Raw genomic sequence first — 6,476 nt, 5'->3', positions numbered from 1 at the left:
GCATATTCACGCCCATACGTTTACTTTTTAACAATAGCAGCGTAATCAATGCGCCCTTGCCGGAAACTTCRATTTACGCGTTAGCCACATGAATGAAAACAGAAAAGCCAAGTAGTGCCCAACCTGCCGCATAAAGCCACAGAAATAACAACAGAAACTAAATGATCTTAAGACACACGCATAAGAGTTCTATGTATATATATACACAGAAGTACACATAGGTACATATGGCATATACATAGGTATGTATGTCGCTTCATAAACTTATACATATGTACTCGTAAATATGTATGCAGCAAATGCTTGTGACCTTCCAACAATTACCTTTTTGCTTTCTTGAATAGCGATCAAAATGACTGCCAACTCACTGTGTATCAGCAATGCAATTAAATATTTTATTCCAGCGTAAACTTAATTTCCGGTATCAGTTACAAACAGACAGACAAAACATAAGTACAAATATAATTGCATCGGTATATGATATGTGTTATGGGCTGTCATAGAATGTGTCTAAAGCTTTGATTCTCTGAGACAGTCACTTCTATTCTATGTGACCTTAAACACACACACATATCGTTAGTTGACTATTAGAAATGTAACTGAAATGAAAAATTCGAAGGGCTCGAAATGCGCAAGTCATCCTTTACACATTTCGTGTCACGCACTGACCCCTAAGTGCGTGGCACATTGAGCGCTGCATGCTTAATTGTGGCATGAAAATGTGGAAATAATAGTATGTGTCTAAACATGCGATGCATTTGTGTATAAAAATCATGTATACTATTACTGTTACCAATCGGGTACTTGGTGTGCATTTGAAGCAGAAAAAATACAAAAAACAAAAAAAACTAAAAAACTGTATTACATGCGGAGCAAAAAAGGCTTCTCTTTGACAAAAACACGTGCGGCTCATAAGGTTGATAGCAGTAATGATAGTAATAGTGATTAGAATAATAATATTCAAGATAGTAGATTTTCTTTGCAATATTATGAGCTTTGAGTATGATTTAATATAAATTTATTCAGCYATTATTTATTATTTCGGACAATAAAATGAAATGAGATTCCCTTGTCTGCTTATAAAGTTTTTTATGGTAAAACAAAATTATAAGCTWTATGAAATAGAAGCTTTAAGCTCCCTAAAAATGGCTTTTGAACTCAAAAAAGCATTTTAATTAGCCTTAGAAACAAATCGAGGTAATAAAAAATTCAAACCTTTGAGATTGAACTGAATGCCCATCAAAAGTTTTCTATACAAGCTTTCAGCTCTCTCTAAATAACTTTTGTATTAAAAAGGAGTATTTGAATGAAATCGAGTTTAAAAAAAATCCAAACCTTTAAGCTTGAACTCACAGTCCATCAAAAGTTTTCTAGACAAGCTCTAAGCCTACTCTAAAGAACTTTTGCATTCAAAAACGGAAGAAATCGAAATTCAAAATAATTTTTTCCCAAACCTTAAAGCTTGAGCTCAAAGCTCATCAAAAGCGTTWTACTAATTCAATGGTTTCTAATAAAGCTTTTATGTGACATATTTATTTATTTGGTTATTTAAGTCTATGAACATTAATCATCAAAAACATACTTCAACCAAAACCACCTTAAAAAGTACAATGACGTTTAAAAATTATATTGATTCGAAAGCTTTTGATAAATTCTTTCACTTGCACCCTGTGGTGTCAAAATTAGTAGCCATGACAATACACTCAAATTCACATGTAAACAGTACGATATATAGCTAATTTTTCAATCAAAAAATGTCTATTGATTCCTCAAATAAACAATAACAACATTATATTTTCGCTGACTTGCGTTTTTTTTTTATCAAATCCACTTGTCCTTCTGACTTTCACTGTTTTCAACCTTTTTAACAAAATATCACATTTTTGATTTCATKGGGCAGAAAGTTTACGGAAGACTTAATGACTTTACGAAAAGCTTTTTTAAAGCTCAAATTTTGAAAAGCTTTAATTTTTCTCAATGTCTGATATTTTGCTTCATTTCGAATATCGGGCACATTGTGAAATAAAAGTGGGTGACCCATTTCCCCCAAATAAATATTTTTGCACATACTTGTAGATACTCGATCATATACTATGAGTATATATGTATGTAAATTTACAGTTAACTAAAGATGCCTTCGAATTGGACACAAATAGTTGAGTATGTAAGCTTCACTTGCATTGAGTGAGCTTTATCATTTGTTTGGCTTAGACTATTTACATATATCAATTACAAAGTCATAACAACAACTACAATGCAACAACAATGAGACCGGTGTCGAACTTCTAACATTCAAATTGTGGTTTGCACTTAACTGTAATTTACAATATTCATTACCGTGTGAGAGAATTGGTTTTGTTTTTAATTTTATTTTGCTTTCGTATTACTTTGTTGCTGCGATGCCTATTCACGCATTACCGTTGGAAATATTCTTATGTTCGTGAGAACCTCGTATCGCCCGATAATTACATGGAAATACCTACACAGATACAAACGCTTTATTTTTGTTGTAGCTGTAAGCGTTACGTAAGCATTGAGCGCATTGAGCGCATTTTATTGAATTTCATTGATCTAGTACAATAGCTGGAGAAAATTACAAATCATAAAGAAAATAAAGAACTTTTTGGGTGTGTAATCGTTAACAATGATTTTGTTTGGACTTAGAATTTCATATTTACAGTTATTTGATGTAACAGGTTAAATACAATTAGTTTTTATAAACTTTTGTTTTGACTATGCAGTCCTTTTTTGTTTATTTATGAGAATCCTATTTAATTGAAGGTGAAATAGAATCAACTAAGGTTTATTTCGTGCTCAAGTTTTCTTTGGCTAATCCTAGGTATTTAAAAAAAAAAAAAAAATATGCAGAAATGTATACTTAACGTAGTTATTACTAAACTCTTACTAAAAATAAAAAAATTTGTTCGAAAATACTTTCAAAAATATATATTTTTGTATTTGTTTATAAGTGAATAGTTTAAATGTTCAAAAAATGTATTTCTTAAAAGGATACTTACATTTTGCTAATACAGTTTATACGAAATTTTTACAAAAATTTCAAGACAAATTCGAATTAAAAAAAGCTTACTAAAAATATTGTTAATTATTTTATATTTTATTTTACCAAATATTTTAATATTTCAGCACTCACTTTGTTATTTTAAATATTTACTTTTAACACGACTTGTTAAAAATTTTTTCGAAAAAATTATTCCGGTTTTTTAGAAACAATATTTTCTTGACTGATTTAAAGATTTTTCGTTGAAATTAATCTAATATTAATTATAATCTTTATTTGAAAAAAATGGCTTACCAAAATGGCAAAATTTGGTCTATAAATAAATCGATTTCAAAACTTAACTACTCAGGAATATCACTAAAAAAGAGTTATTCAAAATCCAAATTTTTTTCGGACATACATTGTGACAAAAAATTATRCGGAAATCCTAACTTAAATATAATAAATTTGAAAAAATGTTATTTTTCTAATTTGGTAGAACTGTCTATAATTACTGTACCAATTATGAGCACGATCTGTCAACCAGTTTGCTTACAGCAGCTGCTTAAGTCGGTACACCTCAGTAGTGYGTTTTGATTTTTGCCATGAATAAAAATATCAAAGAATTTATCTCATATTTTGTATTTCTAACCCAATTCTGTGCGCGAAATAGTTGCGCATGTTAGAAAAGGCTTACGGTGATTCAGTTTTAAACACAATCCCACGAATGGTAAAATATCATAGACGGTCGAAAGATCGTTGAAGGCATACCTCTTTCTGGACAACCTTCCATTTCTCAAATTATAAAAATRTTAAAATGATTTTGGTGAATATTTTCGGTATGAAACTCGCTCTTGCTCCACTCGTCCCGAAAAGCTGATTTTGTTTTTGAGATAATACCGTAAATAAGTGTCTTTGCACATGTTTGATCGTACGAATTATGATCCCACATTCATGGAAAGCATTAGAACTGCCGATGAGACATGAGTTTATGAGTTTGACATGTTAACAATCATCAGAATGGAGTGAAAAAACAAGCCGAAACAAATTTCACTTTTTATATTCCAAAAAAGTGGTACAAAAATTGTTTTTTTAGACAGGCAACATTATTTAATATCATTCTAAATCAATATTTTTTGTGTTGTCAGATTACTATGAGGGTTGAAATCGTGGCTCACTTGCCAATTTTTTGAGAGTCCCCACTCCATTTTGTTGAAATTTTTTTTTCTCTGTTTTTTCTGTATTTCCTTAATTATAATAAATAATTAGTAAAATATTTATAGCAAAAATATGAATTGCCTTTATTCGACACTACTTCAAAATACACCTGTTATTTATACCTCTAAACCCCCCTTAAAGCAGAATTTAGGGAATTTAAATAGCAATACATTTTTTTCTACTTCGGCAATAACAAACAAGTGGAACTGAATCAACTTTATTTTTTTTTATGAAATTACTTTAGAAAAAAGAAATTGAAAATATTATCTGTAGAAATTTATTGAAAGTTTTCAGCCAGCTGAATTGTTTTTAGAAATGCACCAACAAAATATGAAAATAATTTGATGCTATGTCAAAATTTTTATTTCTTCAACAGGATTTGAAATAACCTACGACACATCGTTCATATTTATTTTTCAGCTCAGAGATTTTTTAGCTTTTCTTTTTCCATTTTTTAAACCTTCCGCTAAATTCTAAGTTTTCTCATATTTACCATCCTTTAGTAATTTCTCCGAACACTTCAAATTGAAAGTAAATGTTCATCTGTTGCGAACATGTGTAAAGTACAATTCAGTGTCTTAGTTATTCCATATTTTTACTAAACCTTGCTTTTATTAGATAATTAACTCACTCTGTCGAAAGCAAAGTTTGCACACAGCGACGCTACAACACGACCGGCGATTGCAAAACTGATTGCTGTCGATATGCGAATGCAAAAATTTCAAATAAATTCACTCGACTCATCTAATGTTTGAAAAATCTAATACCATGCTTGCAATCAGCAATACACACATACATTCAAATACATACTTATTTACTAACATATGTGCACATGTATGTATGAATCTGGAACTCTCTAGCTAGGTGAGCTAAGCTTTGAGTTTACAACGAGATATGCAACAAAATGTGCCAACAACAGCAACAGAAGCATTAACRAATAAATAAACACAAAAATATGCAATAAAAAACTGGCGAATGGTGCACAAAAAAGCAGTGATAAAAGTGCAAAAAGCGAAAAATGCAAACTACAAAACTCAACGCCAGCTCAACAGCACGAGCAACAGCAGATCGAGTGGCAGCAGCAAGCAAAGCTTCGCCAAACAATGCAGCGAATTAAATGTTTTAACTAAAATTAGACAAATGACGTAATATTTGAGCGTGCAAATACAATCGAACATGTGGTGAGCTGACGTTTGTATGCTTTTTTCGCAGATGCAATCATGRAAAAAGTTTAAATGAGTAGCGAGTGCTGCAATTAAGTTCGAAAAAAGTACAACAAAAGTGTGAAGGTGAGCTCGCCATGTTCTAGCRCATGCATTTGCGTGCAAATCATTAGGTGTGTAGCGTTGTGAGCGGGTTGTAGAGTGGGGAGTTGTGGCATTGAGAGATGAGCTAAGGTATAAAGTGCAATTAACTGGGAATAAACAATAATTTTTATAATGATAAATRTTCGTAGACAAGGTCATCTGTAAACTTATCTGACATGTTTATATACAAATAATTGCGCTTTGATATGTTCATGTGATTATATTGATTATTAAGTAAAAATATAATGTCATCGTTTCAACTAGGTGTTTATATTTTACTTTATATCTACAAGAGGGTAATATTTAAATATGACTTCCATTYGCATGAAATTTCTGGGCAACTCTACTAGGCAAACTTGGAAACTTCTGGTGACCTTAGTACTTTTTACGTGATCCCTTAAGCATTTTTTCTACGCTAAACTACGCTTATAAATAGCTTCTTCTTATTTATAAAATTAAGTTTTTTATCGTAAACGTTTTTATTTTACAAAATATCTTCACGAAATTTGCAATGGATTATTTTCCAACCGATCAAAATTAAAACAAAGAACTTGTTGTAATCTTTTATTATATAAGAAATGCACCTGTRAAGGGTACTCTAGCTTCGATGCAGCCGACATTCCTTGTTTTATAGTATATGGGATGCTGAAGAAGAAACGAGCGTTTTCTTTTATTTTTGTAATCTAGTTCAACATTTTTTTCTCTTATACCAACTMTTTATAAGTCAAAATTAGTCTTTAATAAGTATGAACATTTAGCTCATTTTTTATTGATATTTTGCCTCATCATACAWCGAGTAATTAATGATATGTTCATTAATTTGCAATACAGCATCGCCTTAATGGAAACTATTTATTACTCCACTTTATTTTTGCCAGCAAATCRCTGCCAAAGTCATTTATCTGAGCGAAGATGACCTCAGCACAGCAATRCGATAATGAAACCGACACAAC

The 6,476-nt window shown here is 30.9% G+C and overlaps 1 protein-coding gene across 1 annotated transcript in view; it reads right to left on the bottom strand.

Annotated features, from left to right (window-relative positions):
- Positions 1–4,865, bottom strand: part of LOC108978319 — a gene marked incomplete in the record, with an annotated part of 46,501 nt that extends 41,636 nt beyond the window's left edge. Inside the window, 1 exon segment of the mRNA XM_018948540.1 lies at positions 4,714–4,865.
- Positions 4,866–6,476: the final 1,611 nt, after the last annotated feature.

This window comes from Bactrocera latifrons, unplaced genomic scaffold (genome assembly GCF_001853355.1).
Source record: "Bactrocera latifrons isolate USDA-ARS-PBARC rearing strain unplaced genomic scaffold, ASM185335v1 scaffold_12, whole genome shotgun sequence".
NCBI lineage: Eukaryota > Metazoa > Arthropoda > Insecta > Diptera > Tephritidae > Bactrocera > Bactrocera latifrons.
This window is presented reverse-complemented; position numbering and strand designations above follow the sequence as displayed.